At 43.9% G+C, this 18,705-nt stretch overlaps 2 non-coding genes across 2 annotated transcripts; both read right to left on the bottom strand.

The window, feature by feature from the left end:
• Window positions 1-498: 498 nt before the first annotated feature.
• On the bottom strand, window positions 499-571 carry trnak-cuu (transfer RNA lysine (anticodon CUU)). The gene has a single exon. It is a non-coding gene; the product is annotated as a tRNA-Lys (tRNA).
• Window positions 572-8,863: 8,292 nt separating this feature from the next.
• trnak-uuu (transfer RNA lysine (anticodon UUU)) lies at window positions 8,864-8,936 on the bottom strand. The gene has a single exon. It is a non-coding gene; the product is annotated as a tRNA-Lys (tRNA).
• Window positions 8,937-18,705: the final 9,769 nt, after the last annotated feature.

Here is an 18,705-nt window from a genome sequence, read left to right as displayed (position 1 = left end):
GCCTCGTCGCTGCCAGAGGCGCGAGTAATCATGGACGACAGAGTAAGCATACTGGCTGTCGGTGTATATGTTCGCCGTTGTCCCTTCCGCCAATTGGAGGGCTTTGGTGAGCGCGGTGATCTCTGCAAGTTGCCCCCCCACCGCCCCCCCACCCCGGTCCCAAGGTCCCTTGAACAAGGGTCTGTCCTGACGGACCTACCACTTGCCATCCGGTGACCCGTTGGCCCTCGTGGTAAAAGCTGGACCCGTCGACATCCATTTCTAAACAGGCCCCGACTGTGGGTTCCGTCAGGAGAGGTCCTTGACTCTCGCAGCGTGAAATAGTCGTACATTCATGAGGGGTCCCTTCATCAATCAGGAAAGGCGCCGGGTTCATTCGAGTGTCAGTTATCACCTCGACCCGGATACCCTGACCTAACAAACACGCCTCCCATTTCGCACGGCATCAATTCTGCACCGTTGGCCAGTGAACGCAATATAAAAGTTTAAAATGATACTCGCCCAACGTGGGGCTCGAACCCACGACCCTGAGATTAAGAGTCTCATGCTCTACCGACTGAGCTAGCCGGGCCTGATGGTGCGTAACCGCCTTATCTATTATTGCAGCAGGCAGGAGAAAGACTCCATTTCAAATTGTTGGAATCAATTCTGAGGGACAGGATAAACTGTCACTTCGAAAGGCACGGCCTCATCAAGGACAGTCAGCATGGATTTGTTAAGGGGAAGTTGTGTCTGACTAACCTGATTGAATTTTTCGAGGAGGTGGTAAGAAGGATGGATGAGGGTAGCGCAATTGATGTCGTCAACATGGATTTTAGCAAGGCTTTTGAAAAGATCCCACATGGCAGATTGGTCAAAAAAGGAAAGGACCATGGGATCCAAGGGAATGTGGCTTGTAGGATCCAAAATTAGCTCAGTGGCAGGAAGGAAAGTGTCATGGTCGACGGGTGTATTTGTGGCTGGAAGGCTGTTTCCAGTGGGGTGCCGCAGGGCTCGGTACTTAGTCCTTTGCTTTTTATGGTATACATTAACGATTTGGACTTAAACGTCGGAGGCATGATTAAGAAATTTGCGGGTGACACAAAAATAGACCGTGTGGTTGATAGCGAGGAGGAAAGCTGCAGACTGTGGGGGTTCACGCAATTTTCTGATAACAAAGCACTCAATCTATCTCTGAATGAATTTTGAACGAATACGTGTGTTTGACCCAGCACAGGCACGATGGGCCGAATGATCTCCTCTTGTGGACTAACATAATACCATGATACCAAGTGTTGTCAGACAGAAAAGCAACACATTCCAAATAAGAGCAGAGAGAGGAAACCAGTCTAACAGCATAACAGCACGGAGAGATATTGTATTTGAGAAGGATGAGGAGGGATAGTTTATCATGGTGGTAGTCACATAGGATATCATTTGTGACTTTGAAAAGGACCATTTCATGCTGCGACAGAGGCGGAAACTTAATTGGAGAGATTCAGCCCGGGCGCAGCCCACATGGTGCGCGGTGAGACGGATGGGGGTGGTGGGGCGTAAGTGTCAGAGCTGGGGCTCACCGGTGGAAGCAGCATAAATTTTGAAACGGTACTCGCCCAACGTGGGGCTCAAACCCACTACCCTGAGAGATTTTAAAGAAAAGGGGGAGCAGCCACTTTCTGTATCTCTTGTTGTACTTGAAACAACACATTCCAAGTACGAGCAGAGAGAGGACAGCATTCAGTTTCCCATTGTGTTGATTAAAATGCCATCAGTTTCCGTAGTGTAGCGGTTGTCATGTTCGCTTTACACGCGAAAGGTTCCCGGCTGAAACATTATGTTGGAACTTGGTCTCCATAAACACGCAGATCGATTTTCTTCTCCTGCCAAAAAGGGCGAGAGTGGCTGCTCCCTTATTCTTTGTAAGCTGCATCTTTTACTTCATTGAGCAGATAACTTTGAGTGAGAGAAAACTGATCCACAGTGACGCTCTTTTCAAGTTTTATTCCCTTTTAATCTGGAAGGATATATTGGCTTTGGACAGAGTGGATTTTGAAAGGAGTTCGTCGGGTGGGATCGACAAACCTTTTTCGCTGGTGGGGGACAATGGAATACGAACCAATCGTCCACCAAGTTCTCCCGAATTCTCCGGTTCAATGGGAAACCGGCCAACAAAAGCCCTTTCATTGACCGTGCAGGTTCAGACAATTTTCTGATAACAAAGCGCTCAATCTATTTCTCTTGTCTATTTCCCGATGTTTCCGGATACTGTCTGAATCTCTGCCCTGTGTTTATCTCACGATGTGTCCACCTGCAGGGTGGTTTTTGAACGAAGACATGTGTCTGTCGTTTGTTTTTATATTAAATAAATGAGGGCATCAGGTGCTTCCCTCCCTGACACTGGGGAACCAGAGGCAGACTTTAGAGCAGGATTCTGTTAATTGTGAAGACGCAAATAAAACATTAATTGCGGAATTATACAAACCAGCTCCAAGGGAAAAAAACTATGACCCCGACGTGATTTGAACACGCAACCTTTTGATCTGGAGTCAGACGCGCTACCGTTGGGCCACGAAGCCGGAGTCCTGCAACTAGTGTTTGTTTATAGCAACGTTTATCAAGCAACGCTTTATTTCTCCAATGTTCGTGGAATGGGTTGGCTTTCAAATCCCCGCCCACTCCCACCGGATGGCAGGCATCATCAGAAATCGCCTTCATCTGTCAGGGGCAGCATGGCGCTCGCTTCCATCGCCTGCTGTCAGCGGACTGCAATTACATTCATTCTGCAACCAGAATTATCACATCACAGGAAAAAGATGTGGGAAACTGCTCATGATACATAACGGGAGGGGAAATTTCGGAAAAACACTTATATTTACGGTGTTTAGACCTCGATTAGAACTGCAAAAAAGAACGTGTGAAAATATAAACTGTGGCTGTGATGTTAAAACATGTCGGAAACTGCTCAGAATACATAACAGGACGGGAAACTTCTGAAAAACACGTGGCATTTCGATGTTTGGACTTTGGTTAGAACTGCATAATAGAACGTGTGAAAATATAAACTATAGGTGTGATGTTTATATATAAAGTGAATGTTTGTCAGCGGATTTTTCCCGTTACTGTCACAACTATGGGTTGTTAATCCATCAACAATAACTTCCACTTGATTTTAGCCCGAGTGGTTACAAAATAGCAAGTTTAATAGATTGACTTACAACAGAGTTGCACTACAGCTGTCGTCAACATTACATTCAACAGTATCATTATTACAATACAACTGCCTACAGATTACATTAATGACAAGCAATCAACACAACCTGACCTGTCTGCGAATCCAGGTTTATCGGACCTGACCTTTGCGGACTGCCTGTGGCAATGGACTTCTGACAGTCCCCTATTGAGAGCTTCAACATTTGAGAAGGGAGCATGCCCGATCTTTATACGATTCGGCTGCATTGTTCTGTACATAAGCGCCACTGATCTTAACTCATGGTCGTAAACCATCCCACTTTGCTGACTCTCAGAAACCACCAAGCATTGTTTCATGTCTTAGTGTTTATTTAGCCTTTCTCCGTCATCAGGTTTTGGTTGCTTATACTTGGTTAGCACAACCTGGAGTTCAGGTGCGCAGGACACCCAAGTTTCTCTGGACATCAACATTTAACAGTTTCAAACAATTTCAAAAAGATTCTGTTTTTCTGTTCTTCCCACCAAAGTGAATAACCTCACATTTCTCCAGATTATACTCCATCTGCCACCTTCTTGCCCGCAAACTTAAACTGTCTATATCCCTTTGCAGTGTCTTTTTGTCCTCCTCACAGCTTACTTTCACACCGAACTTTGCATCATCAGCAAACTTGGATACATTACACTCGATCCCTTCATCAAGTCATTAAAAGTCTTCTATAGGCATAAAAATAGTAAGAGGAGAGGCAAGAACGATTGCGGACCAAAAAGGAGATCTACGCATGAAGGCATAGAGCATGACTGAGGTACTAAATAAGTATTTTTGCATCTGTGTTTACCGAGGAAGTAAATATTGCCTAAATCACTGTAAAGGGGGAGGTAGTTGGGATACTGGATGGGGTGAAAATTGATCAAGAGGAGATACTAGAAAGGCTAGCTGTACTTAAAGTCACATAGTCCGAATGGAATGCATCGTAGGTTGCTGAGGGAAGTAAGGGAGTAAATTGCAGAGGTCCTGGCCATAATCTTTCAATCCTCCTTAGATACAAGGTTTGGTGCCAGAGAACTGGAGAATTGCAGATGTTACACCCTTGTTCAAAAAAAGGTGTAAGGATAAACGCAACAACTACAGGCCTGTCAGTTTAACCACGGTGGTGGGAAGCTTTTCAAAATGATAATCTGGGACAAAATTAATAGTCATTTCGACAAGTGTGGATTGATAATAGAAAGCCACTGTGGATTTGTTAAAGGCAAATCATGATTGAGTTTTGTGCTGAGTTAACAGAGAGGTTTGATGAGTGCAATGTGGTTGATGTTGTGTATATGGCCTTTCAAAAGGCGTTTGATAAAGTGCCACAAAATAGACTTGTCAAAAGGTGCGAGAGTGGCTGCTTCCTTATTCTTTAAAAGCGCTTTCTTTTATTTCACTCAACAGATAACTTTGAGTGAGCGAAAACTGATCCACAGTGACGCTTATTTCAAGTTTATGACCTTTTAATCTGAAAGGATATATTGGCCTTGGAAGGAGTGCTGCACAGATTCACCAGATTGTTACCAGGGTGCAATGCGTTAAATTATGAGAAGATGTCATGTAAACTAAGCTTAAAATCACACAAGTCACACTGCAAAAAGTTTTTATTTTTGATAAATACATTAATGACCTGGACTTTGGAATACAGGGTATAATTTCAAACTTTGCAGATGACACGAAACTCGGGAATGTAGTAAACAATGTGGTGGATAGTATCAGACTTCAGGAGGACACAGACAGCCTGGTGAAATGGATTTTATTAATAGAGGCATAGAGTATTAAAGCAACAAAGTTATGCTAAACGTTTATAAAACACTGGTTAGGCTGCAGCTGGAGTATTGTGTTCAATTCTGAGCATCGCACTTCAGGAAAGATGTCAAGACCTTGGAGAGGTTGCAGAGGAGATTTACTAGAATGGTAACAGGGATGAGGGACTTCAGTTATGTGGCGAGAATGGAGAAGCTGGGATTATCCCCTTAGAGCAGAGAAGGTTAAGGGGAGATTTGAGGGAGGCGTTCAAAATTATGAAAGGTTTTGATAGAGCAAATAAGGAGAAACTGTTTTCAGTGGCAGAAGGGTCGGTAACCAGAGGACACAGATTTAAGGTAATTGGTAAAAGAGCCAGAGGCGACATGAGGGAACATAATTTACGCAGCGAGTTGTTATGATCTGGAATGCGCTGCCTGAAAGGCCGGTGGAAGCAGATTCAATAGTAACTTTCAAAAGGGGATTGGATAAATACTTGAAAAGGAAAACAATTTGCAGGGCTTATGAGGAAAGAGCTTATGGTGGTGAGACATCTTGGATAGCTCTTTCAAAGAACTAGCACAGGCACGATGGGCCGAATGATCTCCTTCTGTGTTGTAACATATTAAGTTTTGCTGGACGGAGAAGCAACGCATTCCAAGTCAGAACAGAGACAGGAGACTAAGTCAGTTCCCCATTGTTTTTAATGAGATAGTAGCGGTTTCCGTAGTGTCGCGGTTATCGCGTTTGCTTCACATGCGAAAGGTTCCCGAGTGTAAACACTATGTTGAAACTTACTCTCCATACACATCCACGGAGGAGACTTTTTTCTCCTGCCAAAAAGGGCGACAGTGGCTGCTCACTTATTCTTGAAAAGCTGCATCTTTTACTTCACGAAACAGATAACTTTGAGTGAGAGAAAACTGATCCTCAGTGACGCTCATTTCAAGTGTTATTCCCTTTTGCTCTAAAAGGGTACATTGGCCTTGGAAGGAGCGCAGCTCAGATTTACCAGAATGTTAGCAGAGCACGAAGGGTTAAATTATGAGGAGCGGTTACATACTTGTATCCCCTGGAATATAGAAGTATTTTTATGATTTTGAAAGGTAGATAGACAAACCCTTTCCGCTGGTGAGGGAGTCTAAGACAATATCACAATATGACAATAGCTGTTTTATAAGTGAAAACGGCCCTACGCATCACTGTGAGTGTAAGAGACGAGCCTCTTGGTGCTGCGTCCTGTACAGTGAATGTCAAAACTTGTAAAAGTTGCAGAAAGTGTTCGGGGTTCAGATACACAAACCTCTAATGGGAATGAGATTTTGTCAGAGATTGCAGCCTTCCCTCCTTCTCTTGCCCTTTGCGAGGCACCTGTTCCGGTTTCAATTCACAAACTGGGTGAGTTGGTGATCACGGTACAGCAGACTCAGTGGTCCCGGGTGAGAGAGAGAGAAATCAGCCCGGGCGCGGCCACAATGTGCGCGGTGACACTGCACGGGAGGTCGGGGGGAGTCAGAGCTTGGGTTCTCCCCTGAAAGCAACATTAAAAGTTTAAAAGCGAATTCGCCCAACGGGGAGCTCGAATCCACGATTCTGAGATTAAGTGTGTTATGCTCTACCGACTGAGCGAGCCGGGCCTGGGAAACCCAACCACTCTTGTCTGTCATTGCAGTAAACTCGCTCCTGGGTGTCCATGTGCAGCAATCCCAAAATAACGTCCATTTCATTGGCTGTGTTTATCTGTGTTTGTGTGTCCACCTGCAGGTTGATTTTGAACGAATACGAGTGTTTGTCTTCTGTTAGTAACATTAAATAAAAGAGGGCATCAGACACTTCCCTCCCTGATACTGGGGAACCAGTGAAAACGCAACTAAAGCATTAATTGCGGAATTATACAGACTCTTATCAGCGCCAAAAGTAGCTTTAGAATATATACACCCCAATAAATAAATAAATAATACAGGTATATGTAAATACATTTGCAACGAACAGAGTCACAAAACCAGAAATATTATTTGAACCTAATACAAACACTCCCAGATATATTTAGAAACCTGACATGTGTTTTCTGGTGGTGTCGTGGTTAGGATTCGGCATTCTCACTGCTGTAGCCTTGGTTCGATTCCTGATCAGTAGACTTGCTGTTACAAAAAACAAATGCCAATTTTGGAGAATCACAGCAAATGCTCGACACAGAAGGAGGCCATTCGGCCCATCATGTCCGCGCCGGCCGAAAATGCGCCACTCAGCCGAATCCTACTTTCCATCGCTCGGTCCGTAGCCTTTTTGGTTACGCCACTTCAGGTGCATATCCAAGTATTATTTAAATGTAACGAGGGATTCTGCCTCGACCACCCTTTCAGGCAGTCAGTTCCAGACTCCTACCACCCTCTGGGTAAAAATAATTCTCCTCAGCTCCCCTCTAATCCTTCCACCAATCACTTTAAATCCATGCCGCCTGGTTATTGACCCCCCTGCTAAGTTAAATAGGTCCATCTCATCCACTCTATCTCGGCCCTTCATAATTTTGTACACCTCAATTAAATCACACAACTCCCTCTGAATACCAACATATATTGGACTCTCACCTTTTTAAAAGTATTCTGCTTTTCGATTCTTCCTACCAAAGTGGACAATTTCACATTTTCCCACCTTATACTACAACTGCCACCTTCTTACCCAATCACTTAACCTGTCCGCCTCCCCTTGCGTCCTCCTCACGGCTTACTTTCCCACCTACCTTTGTATCATCAGCAAACTTGGATACATTACACTCGGTCCCCTCATCTCAGTCATTAATATAGAATGTAAACAGCAATTGCAACATAAATTGCAAGGGCCGTTCGCGTGTAAAGCGAACTGGTAACCTCTACACCACAAAAACCGCTGGTGACTTATACTGGACAGGGGAACTGACCAGTCACCTCTCTCTGCTCTGATTGGGACAGTTTTACTTCTCTTTAAACAACATTTCTCCTGTCCCACACTAAAATCATGGAATAGAATCATAGAATACTACAGCACAGAAGGAGGCCATTCGGCCGTGTTGCCCTGCCTACTCTTTGAAAGAGGTGTCCAATTTAATCCAAAAAAACAGCCTTTTCCCCGTTGCCTTGCCAATCAGTCCTCTTCAAGTACCTGTCCAATTGCCTTTTGAAAGTTCCTATGAAAGCTGCTTCCACCACCCGTTCAGGGAGTGGCTACCAGATCGTAACAACCCTCTGTGTGAAAAAAATCTCATTTCCCCTCTAGTCCTAAAAGCTCTCAATCCTTCTCCACGGATGCCTTTTTACAAACATTACATTCATCAAAACCACACAAGTTACACAGGAAGAAGACTTCATTTTCAAGTAATTAACGTTCCGAAGGAGCTCCCTAATTTCCCTCCCCTAACCTTATGAATCAGATCATTCTCGTCCGGATCCTTTTCCACATGAACCGGCCTCCCCTCCTCAGGAAGTAGCCATTCTGATTCTGTGACTGTGACCAGCTTTGTTCGGGCAGATGGTTTGACAGGGACCTCACACCGCACCCTCCTCCCGTGTTTTCTTCCACATCCACAGATTGGGGCCGGGCCTGGACTGATTTTTTTTTCTCCGTCTCACCCGGGGCCGCTGAGTCTCCGACTCAGATCACAAACCAGCTCTCCTACACCCGATCACCAACTCACCCAGTTTGGAAATTGAAACCGGAGCAAGTGCCTCGTCAGAGAGCAAGAGATGTGGGGGAGGCAGCAACTTCTGACAAAATCTTAGTCTCATCAGAGAGGTTTGTGTATCTTAACCCCAAATAACCTTCTGCTCCTTTTAAAGTTTTGATCATTGCACACGAGGCGGCACGAACAGAATCGTCTCTTGCAATGACAGTCAAGCAAGCGGAGGGTTCACTTGAGAAAGCAGCGTAAAAGTTTCGAACAGAATTCATCTAACGTGGGGCTCGAAGCCACGACCCTGAGATTAAAAGTCTCATGCTCTACCCACTGAGCTAGCCGGGCCTGCTAAAATGGCTCCATTTGGTCTTTCATTGCAGTGAGGCAGCTGCTGGCTCCCCCCGAGCGGCTGAGTTCAGAATCGGAGAAGGATGCAGCTCAGAAGCTGGCCATTCGGGCCATCGCGCCCGTGCCTTGTCCGACAAACCATGTACCAGATTCTCCTGAATTCCAAGGTGTGGAACGAAAGCGAACAACAAAAGACCTTACATTCGACCGTGGACGTACAGGCAATTCTCTGAGAAACCGGTTTGTCTATTTCCTGGTGTTTGCCTGTCTCTCTGGTAGTGTTTATCTCTGTGCGTGTGGAGCTGCAGGCTGATTTTGAATTAATGTGTGTTTGTGTATGTTTCTTGCAATAAATAAATGAGGGAATCAGACGCTTCTCTCCCTGACACTGGGGAACTAGTGAGGCAGAATTCAGAGCAGGATTCTGTTTATTTTGAAAATGGTAACGCAATATGAATTCCGGAATTATTCAGACTCCGACCAGCGCTAAAAACGAGTGTGATCTCGACGCGATTTGAACACGCAACCGCTGGATTTAGAATCAGACGCGCTATCGTTGCGTCACAAGGTCTAATGCCAAAAATTTGGATGTTGAACTTTATGAAAGTTTCTCACACACCTTTTCATTTATTTCAGATCACCAAATCCCCGCCCACTCCCACCGGATGTCAGGCAGCCTCAGAAGCATGACTGCAGCAAATCCAATGACACACACCCGGCACCCTGAATCATCACATCACAGGAAAGGAACTGCTAAAAATGCATAACAGGACGGGCAGCATCTGAAAAAACACTGAGACTTTCGGTGTGTGGACTTTGTTCAGGACTGCTAACAGGACGGTGTGAAAATTTAAACTATGTTATGTGTAAAAATGGATGCCATGCTTCTTTACAAAGTGAATGTTGATGTTATGAGTGCCATTTATAAATTTATTTTGATTATTTTTACAATATGATATATCTTGTTATCAATATATATGATTGCATCTGTGACACTTAAAAATACATTTGGGTGTAACTGTGTGGTGGTTATCATTATATCTCTGTGTATCTCTGTTAGGTATTTGTGTGTTATAAAAATAAGTCATAGAGAAATAAATATTCAGAAAATACATGTACAATATATACACCCCAAAAAGTGAATATATAATACAGATACATCTAAATACATTCGTAAGCAGCAGTCATGAAATGCATTTACATCCAACAAATCAGAAATATATTTTTAATCGAACACGGCTGCAGCCCAATATGTTTACAACTATCGCAAACATGTGTTTATAGTGCGGCAAGCTGAGCTTCGTCGTTAAGATTTGGCGCTCTTACCACCGCGGCCCAGGTTCGATTCCTGGTGACAAAATTCATTTTTACAAAACAGTTCACTTAATTACACAAAATAATTCAAGTCTCTGAGATGATTCTTTTAATTATTATTAATAAACCCACAACTTTCTGTTTCTCACTGAACGAAATGCGAACAAGTTTGCCGAGTGACTGTCGAGAATACGATAACTTTTCTGACTTTCATCCCTTCTCATTTTACGCACTTTATTTTAGGAGTCTGCTTAAAAGTGTTCAGTGGTTATGAGACCGGGAATCAGGGGGAAAACACTCCAGTGACTGGAGTCATACCTAGCACAGAGGAAGATGGTAGTGGTTGTTGGAGGCCAATCATCTCAGCCCCAGAACATTGCTGCAGGAGTTCCTCAGGGCAGTGTCTTAGGCACAACCATCCTCAGCTCCTTCATCAATGACCTTCCCTCCATCATAAGGTCAGAAATGGGGATGTTCGCTGATGACTGCACAGTGTTCAGTTCCATTCGCAACCCCTCAAATAATGAAGCAGTCCGAGCCCGCATGCAGCAAGACCTGGACAACATCCAGGCTTGGGCTCATAAGTGGCAAGTTACATTCGCGCCAGACAAGTGCCAGGCAATGACCATCTCCAACAAGAGAGAGTATAACCACCTCCCCTTGACATTCAACGGCATTACCATCGCCGAATCCCCCACCATCAACATCCTGGGGGTCACCATTGACCAGAAACTGAACTGGACCAGCCATATAAATACTGTGGCTATGAGAGCAGGTCAGAGGCTGGGTATTCTGCGGCGAGTGACTCACCTCCTGACTCCCCAAAGCCTTTCCACCATTTGCAAGGCACAAGTCAGGAGTGTGATGGAATACTCTCCACTTGCCTGGATGAGTGCAGCTCCAACAACACTCAAGAAGCTCGACACCATCCAAAATAAAGCAGCCCGCTTGATTGGCACCCCATCCACCACCCTAAACATTCACTCCCTTCACCACCGGCGCACTGTGGCTGCAGTGTGTACCATCCACAGGATGCACTGCAGCAACTCGCCAACGCTTCTTCGACAGCACCTCACAAACCCGCGACCTCTACCACCTAGAAGGACAAGAGCAACAGGCGCATGGGAACAACACAACCTGCACGTTCCCCTCCAAGTCACACACCATCCCGACTTGGAGATATATCGCCGTTCCTTCATTGTCGCTGGGTCAAAATCCTGGAACTCCCTTCCTAACAGCACTGTGGGAGAACCGTCACCACACGGACTGCAGCGGTTCAAGAAGGCGGCTCACCACCACCTTCTCGAGGGCAATTAGGGATGGGCAATAAATGCTGGCCTCGCCAGCGAAGCCCACATCCCGTGAACGAATAAAAAAAAAGGAATCTGGTGCAGCCGTTGTTGAATGTGAAAGGATTGCAGCCCAATTTACACGAGGGAAAGCTCGCGCCTGAATGTTTGTGAGGAGCAAGTTTCAGCAAATTGTTTCTGACCCGAGATTGAACGGGGAGTTTTTCGCGTGTGAGGCCAACATGATAATCATTACACCACGAAAACATCTATTTAGTCCAGCCCAGGTAAGATGGAAGTGTGAAGGGAGAAAGTGAACTGCTGACTCCCACTTCTGGGGGATATCCCAAGGCGCTTCATAGAGGTGTAATCAAAAACATAGAATAATAGAATCACGGGAGGCCATTCGGCCCATCGAGTCTGTGCCAGCTCTTTAAACTAAATGGTGCAATTTTAAAGGGGGTGCAGGAACAGAGAGACCTGGGGGTATACGTACACAAATCTATGAAGGTGGCTGGTCAAGTTGAATAGATTGTAAAAAAAAAGTATTCGGAATCGTTGACTTTATTCATAGGAGCATAGAGTACAAAAGCAAGGAACTAATGCTAAACATTAATACATCACTGGTTCGGCCCCAGCTGGCCACCACACGTAAGGCCTTGGAGAGGTTGCAGAGGTGATTTACTAGAATGGTGGCAGGGATGAGGGACTTCAGTGAGGTGGAGAGACTGGAGGAGCTGGGGTTGTTCTCCTTGGAGCAGAGACGGTAAAGAGGAGATTTAACAGAGGTGTTCAAAATCATGAAAGGTCTTATGTCGTGAATTTCTTGTGTGTGTCCGGGATAGTTTTCTACATCAGTATGTCCTAGAGGCAACAAGGCGACAACACATCGAGATTTAATAATGAGTAATGATCCAGATTTAGTTAACAGCTTAACTATGCGTGAACATCTATCCAATAGCGATCATAACATGATCGAGTTCAATGTAGTGTTTGAATGGGGAAAAAGTGAATCAGCTGGTAAGATTCTAGACTTGGGTCAGGCCGATTTCAATGGGATGAGACAGAGACTGTCCACAGTAAACAGTGCAAATCTGTTAATGGGTAAAAAGTCTGATGATCAGTGGGAAATGTTTAAACAAACATTTAACGTGATACAGAATCGGTTCATACCCCTGAGGGGCAAGAACACGACTTGCCAAAAAAACAGCCATGGACAACTAAATAGGTAAGGGGCAGTATAAGACATTAGGAAAGGGCATACAAAAATGAAAAAAATGCACAGATTCTGGCAAATGTGAAAGATACAAAGATCAACAAAGGGTCACAAAACAGATAGTAAGAGCTACAAAAAGAGAGAATGAAAAGAAACTTGCAAGGGATATCAAAACCAATACGAAGAACTTTTATAGTTATATTAGGAAAAAGAGGGTCGTCAGGAGCAGTGTTGGCCCCTTAAAAACTGAAAGTGGGGATATTGTCATTGTCAATGGGGAAATGGCGGGCATGTTGATAAATTACTTTGCGTCAGTATTCACAGTAGAAAAATGTTACATGTCGGAAATCCAAAGGAAACTAATATTGAATCGGGGACAGGGTCTCGATAAAATTAACATAAGTAAAGCAACAGTAATGAAGAAAATAATAGCACTAAAGAGTGACAAATCCCCAGGACCAGATGGTTTCCATCCCACGGTTTTAAAGGAAGTAAGCGAGTACATTTCAGATGCCCTCGCTATAATCTTTCAACGTTCTCTAGATTCAGGAACTGTCCCTCCAGTTTGGAAAATTGCACATGTCACTCCGCTTTTTAAGAAAGGAGAGATAGGGAAACAGGGGAATTATAGGCCAGTTAGTCTAACATCTGTTGTGGGGAAAATGGTGGAGTCTATAATTAAGGATAGGGTGACTGAACTCCTCGAGAATTTTCAGTTAATCAGAGACAGCCAGCATGGATTTGTGAAAGGTAGGTCGTGCCTGACAAACCTGATTGATTTTTTTAAAGAGGTGACTAAGATAGTGGACAGGGGAATGTCAATAGATGTTATTTATATGGAGTTCCAGAGAGCATTTGATAAGGTCCCACATAAGAGAATGTTAGCTGAGATAGAAGCCCATGGAATCGAGGAAAAAGTACCGACTTGGTTAGGAAGTTGGCTGCGCGAAGGGCTACAGAGAGTAGGGATAATGGGTAGGTACTCACATTGTCAGGATGTGACTCGTGGAGTCCCGCAGGGATCTATCTTGGGGTCTCAATTATTCACAATATTTATTAACGACTTCGTAGAAGGCATAGAAAGTCTCATATCTAAGTTTGCAAATGGCACAAAGATTGGTGGCATTGTAAGCAGTGTAGATGAAAACATAAAATTACAAAGCGATATTGATAGATTAGGTGAATGGGCAAAACTGTGGCAAATGGAGTTCAATATAGACAAATGTGAGGTCATCCACTTTGGATCAAAAAAGGATCAAACAGGGTCCTTTCCAAATGGTAACAAGTTAAAAACAGTGGATGTCCAAAGGTACATACGGGTTCAGGTACGTAGATCATTGAAGTGTCATGAAGATGTGCAGAAAATAATCAATAAGGCTAATGGAATGCTGGCGTTTATATCTAGAGGACTCGAGTACAATGGGGCAGAAGTTATGCTGCAGCTATACAAAACCCTGGTTAGACCACACCTGGAGTACTGTGAGCAGTTCTGGGCACCGCACCTTCGGAAGGACATATTGGCCTTGGAGGGAGTGCAGCGTAGGTTTACCAGAATGATACCCGGACTTCAAGGGTTAAGTTACGACGAGAGATTAAACAAATTGTGGTTGTATTCTCCAGAGTTTCGAAGGTTAAGGGGTGATCTGATCGAAGTTTATAAGATATTAAGAGGAACGGATAGGGTGGATAGAGATAAACTATTTCCACTGGTTGGGAATTCTCGGAATAGGGGGCACAGCCCAAAAATTAGAGCCATAACTTTTAGGAGAGAGATTAGAAACGATTTCCACACACAAAGGGTGGTAGAAGATTGGAACTCTCTTCCGCAAACTGCAATTGATACGAGCTCAATTGCTAAATTTAAATCTGAGATCGATAGCTTTTTGGCAACCAAAATATATTAAGGGATATGGGCCAAAGGCAGGTATATGTTTTAGATCACAGATCAGCCATGATCTTATCAAATGGCGGAGCAGGCACGAGGAGTTGAATGGCCTACTTATGTTCCTATGTTCCTATCTGCAACCTTCCTACACATTTCTTTAAACAATCGCCATTGCATATCTACCATTATATATTTTAATCAAATTTCCAGATCAACCTTCGCCAACTCTCTCATCATACCGAACTAATTGGCTTTGATTAAGTTTAAGAGTCCAGTTTCGGACTTAATTGCGTCAGTCTCGAAATCAATGTGAAATTATATCATATTATGATCACTCTTCCCCTGAGGATCCCTTACTGTGAGATTACTAATTAACCCTGTCTCATTAAAAAGGCAAGATCTAAAATAACCTGTTCCATTTTTATTTCCGCATAGTATTGATCCAGGAAACTGTCTCGAACGCATTCCATGAACTTTTCCTGCAAACTACTTCTGCCAATTTAATTTTCCCAGTCTACATGAAATCCGAAGTCCCCCACGATTATTGCAATACGTTTGTTACAAGCTCCACTTATTTCTGGAGTAATACTCTGTCCACAGTATAACTACTGTAAGGGGCCTGTAACTACTCCCACCAGTGTTTTCTGTTCCTCCTTATTTCTTATCTGCACCTATTCTGAATCTACCTCCTGATCTTCCGAGACAAGATATTTTCTCACTACTGTCTTTATGTTATCCTTTATTATCAGGGCTGCCCCCGCTCCTTTTCTATTGTGTCTGTCTTTTCGAAAAGTCAAGTAACGTGGAATATTTAGTTCCCAGCCTTGGTCACCTTGCAACCATGTCTCAGTAATGACGACTAAATCACACCCATTTATCTCCATTTGTGCCATTAATTTGTCTATCTTTTTACAAATACTTCATGCAGTCAGATAAATTTTAATTTTCCACTATTTTTTCCGTGATTTGACCTTATTCACTGAAGCACTATTACCATTAAACTCTCTGTCCCTCCCTGACACACTCTACTTATCTTTACCCAAATCGCTACACGGCTCCATGGGCTTTACTTTTCCCTTTAGATTTATAAGTTCACCCTTACCTGAAACCCCCGACCCCAACTTTTTAGTTTAAAGCTCAATCTACCTCCCAAGTTATTCGATTCGCCAGGACACTGGTCCCAGCTATGTTTAACTGTAGCCCGTCCAAACAGTACATCTCTCTCTTTTCCAAGTACTGGTGCCAGTGCCCCATGAATCAATACCCCTGACTCCCAAACCACTCTTTGAATCACGCATTTAACTCTCTGATCTGTTCGACACTTTGCCAAATTTGCTTGTGGCTCAGGTGGTAATCCAGAGAGTATTACCTTTGCGGTTCTGCATATTAATTTGGACGGTAGCTCCTCAAATTCCCTCTGCAAAACTTCATTTCTTGTTCTACCTATGCCTTTCATTCATACGTGGACCACAACAACTGGATTCTTCCATCGTGCTCCAAGAGCTGGTTGTCGTCAGTATCAATGTGGAATCTGACGTTGTGTTTTCGGATGATGTTGTTGAGGCAGCATGTAGATGAGAAATAGGAAGGGGCCAAGGATAGATCCTTGGGGGACTCCAGAGGTAACGGTGCGGGAGTGGGAAGATAAGCCGTTGCAGGTGATTCTCTGGCTATGACAGGATAGATAAGAATGGAACCAGGTGAACACAGTCCCACCCAGCTGGACGATGGAGGAGAGGCGTTGGAGGAGGATGGTATGGTCAACAGTGTCAAAGACTGAAGACAGGTCGAGAAGGATGAGGAGGGATAGTTTACCACAGTCACAGTCACCTAGGATGTTATTTGTGACTTAGATAAGGGCTGTTTCAGTACTATTTTAGCACCGTTTCAGAAATAGAAAAGTGGATTTGTACAAACTCAGGCCGGCAGATTGGTCGGGTCTGATATGCAGATTGGAGGACCTGGGGTATAGTTTTGTGAAACCTTTATTCAATAGATAAAATAAAAGAACAGTTTTTAAACATAACGGCGACATATGCACCTCTGTTTTATCTGTACAATTTCTGATCTCCGTTCAGACCTGTATCTGTGATTCAATTTGTATTTCCTGCCCTCTGTACAGTGTGTTTCCTTCGCAGTGAGGAGTGGTACTCTTTAATAAACGTCCCAGTGCCGTGTTATCAAAAACTGGAGGCCCTGAATAAACACAAAATTGAGACCTGCACCTGAATCAAAATCAGTGCCTTTACATTTTAACAAAACGTCTCTCTCAGTCTGTATCTCCTTCTCTGTACTGTGCGGCCCGTGTGTGTCTCAGTATCAGCTCCTGTACATGTACAGTACACAATGGGTAAAAGGGAACGATTCAATCCTGTCTGGTACTGTACGGCCCGTGTATGTCTCAGTATCAGCTCCTGTAGATGTGAGGTACACAGTGGGTAAAAGGGAACGATTCAATCCTGTCTTGTACTGTACGGCCCGTGTGTGTCTCAGTGTCAGCTCCTGTACATGTACAGTACACAGCGGGTAAAAGGGAACGATTCACTCTTGTCTGGTACTGTACGGCCCGTGTGTGCCTCAGTGTCAGCTCCTGTACATGTACAGTACACAGCGTGCAAAAGGGAACGATTCACTCCTGTCTGGTACTGTACGGCCCGTGTATGTTTCAGTGTCAGCTCCTGTAGATGTACAGCACACAGCGGATGAAAGGGAACGATTCACTCCTGTCTGGTACTGTACGGCCCGTGTGTGTCTCAGTGTCAGCTCCTGTACATGTACAGCACACAGCGGATGAAAGGGAATGATTCACTCCTGCCATGAACCTGAAACGAAACGTCCGCCAGTGAAGCATCCGTCTGACTGAGGGATAAGGCGGCCATCTTACTGAGGGGCATGTCGGCCATCTTACTGAAGGGCAAGGTGACCATCTTACTGAGGGGCAAAGCATTAAAAATACAAACAAAGCACTAGTGTTCATTTATGGAGGAATGGATTTGAAAAGCAGAGATGTAATGTTAAATTTGTACGGGACCTCGGTTAGACCAGCATTAGAATACTGTAATAAAATCAGAAAATGCTGCAAACACTCAGCAGGTCAGGGTACATTTGCGGAGAGAGAAACAGAGTTAGTGTTTCAGATCTGTGCACAGACCTGATATCCATCTTATAAAAATGATACAGAGGCACTGGGAGAAGGTGCAAAAAAGATTCACAAGAAAGATACCAGAACTAAGATGTTATACATATCAGGAAAGACTGAACGGGTTGGGGATTTTTATTTGAGAGAAGAGAAGGCTGACGGGTGACCTAATAGATGTCTTTACAATTCTGAAGGGATTTGATAGGATCGAGGTAGGGAAGATGTTTCCACTTGTGAGGAGTCCAAAACTTGTGGTGATCAATATATAAAATAGTCACTGATGAACTCAATAAGGAATTCAGCAGAAACTTTTTAACCAAGAGAGTGGTTAAAATTTTGGAACTTGCTCCTACCTGGAGTAATTGAGGCGAAAAGCAGAGAAGCATTTAAGAGGAAGCTGTATAAGTACAGAAGGGTGAAAGGAATAGAAGGATATCCTGAAAGGGCGAGATGAAGTAAGGAGGAGGCTCGTGTGGAGAATAAATACCGGCATGGACCAGTTGGGCCGAATGGCCTGTTTCTGTTTAAAACTTAAGTCTCCTCTTTTCTATTCCTGTGGAAATATTCCTGTTTTTTCAAGTCTTCCCAAATAAGTTTCCCTTCCCTGACCTCATTCGAGTGAATCTGCACTGTGCTCTCCCTATGGCTTTAATATTGTTTCTGTAATGGGGCGCCGAAACTGCTCACTATACTCTGGAACTATGGGGTTCAACCAAAGAGAATAACGAATAAATCTTCATCATAATCATCAGTCCCAGAGATCAGTAAAACGGGTTATAATCAAAGAGTAAAAAGACAAATAACTAATAAATCTTCATCCCAGTCATCAGTCCCAGGGAGCAGTAAAACGGGTTATAATCAAAGAGCAAAAAGACATATAACTAAAAAATCTTCATCCTAGTCAGTGTTGATGGTCTCCAATT

This window comes from Heptranchias perlo, unplaced genomic scaffold (assembly GCF_035084215.1).
Source record: "Heptranchias perlo isolate sHepPer1 unplaced genomic scaffold, sHepPer1.hap1 HAP1_SCAFFOLD_62, whole genome shotgun sequence".
Taxonomy (NCBI): domain Eukaryota; kingdom Metazoa; phylum Chordata; class Chondrichthyes; order Hexanchiformes; family Hexanchidae; genus Heptranchias; species Heptranchias perlo.
The sequence above is the reverse complement of the archived record's forward strand: the minus strand, read 5'-3'. Positions and strand labels throughout refer to the sequence as shown.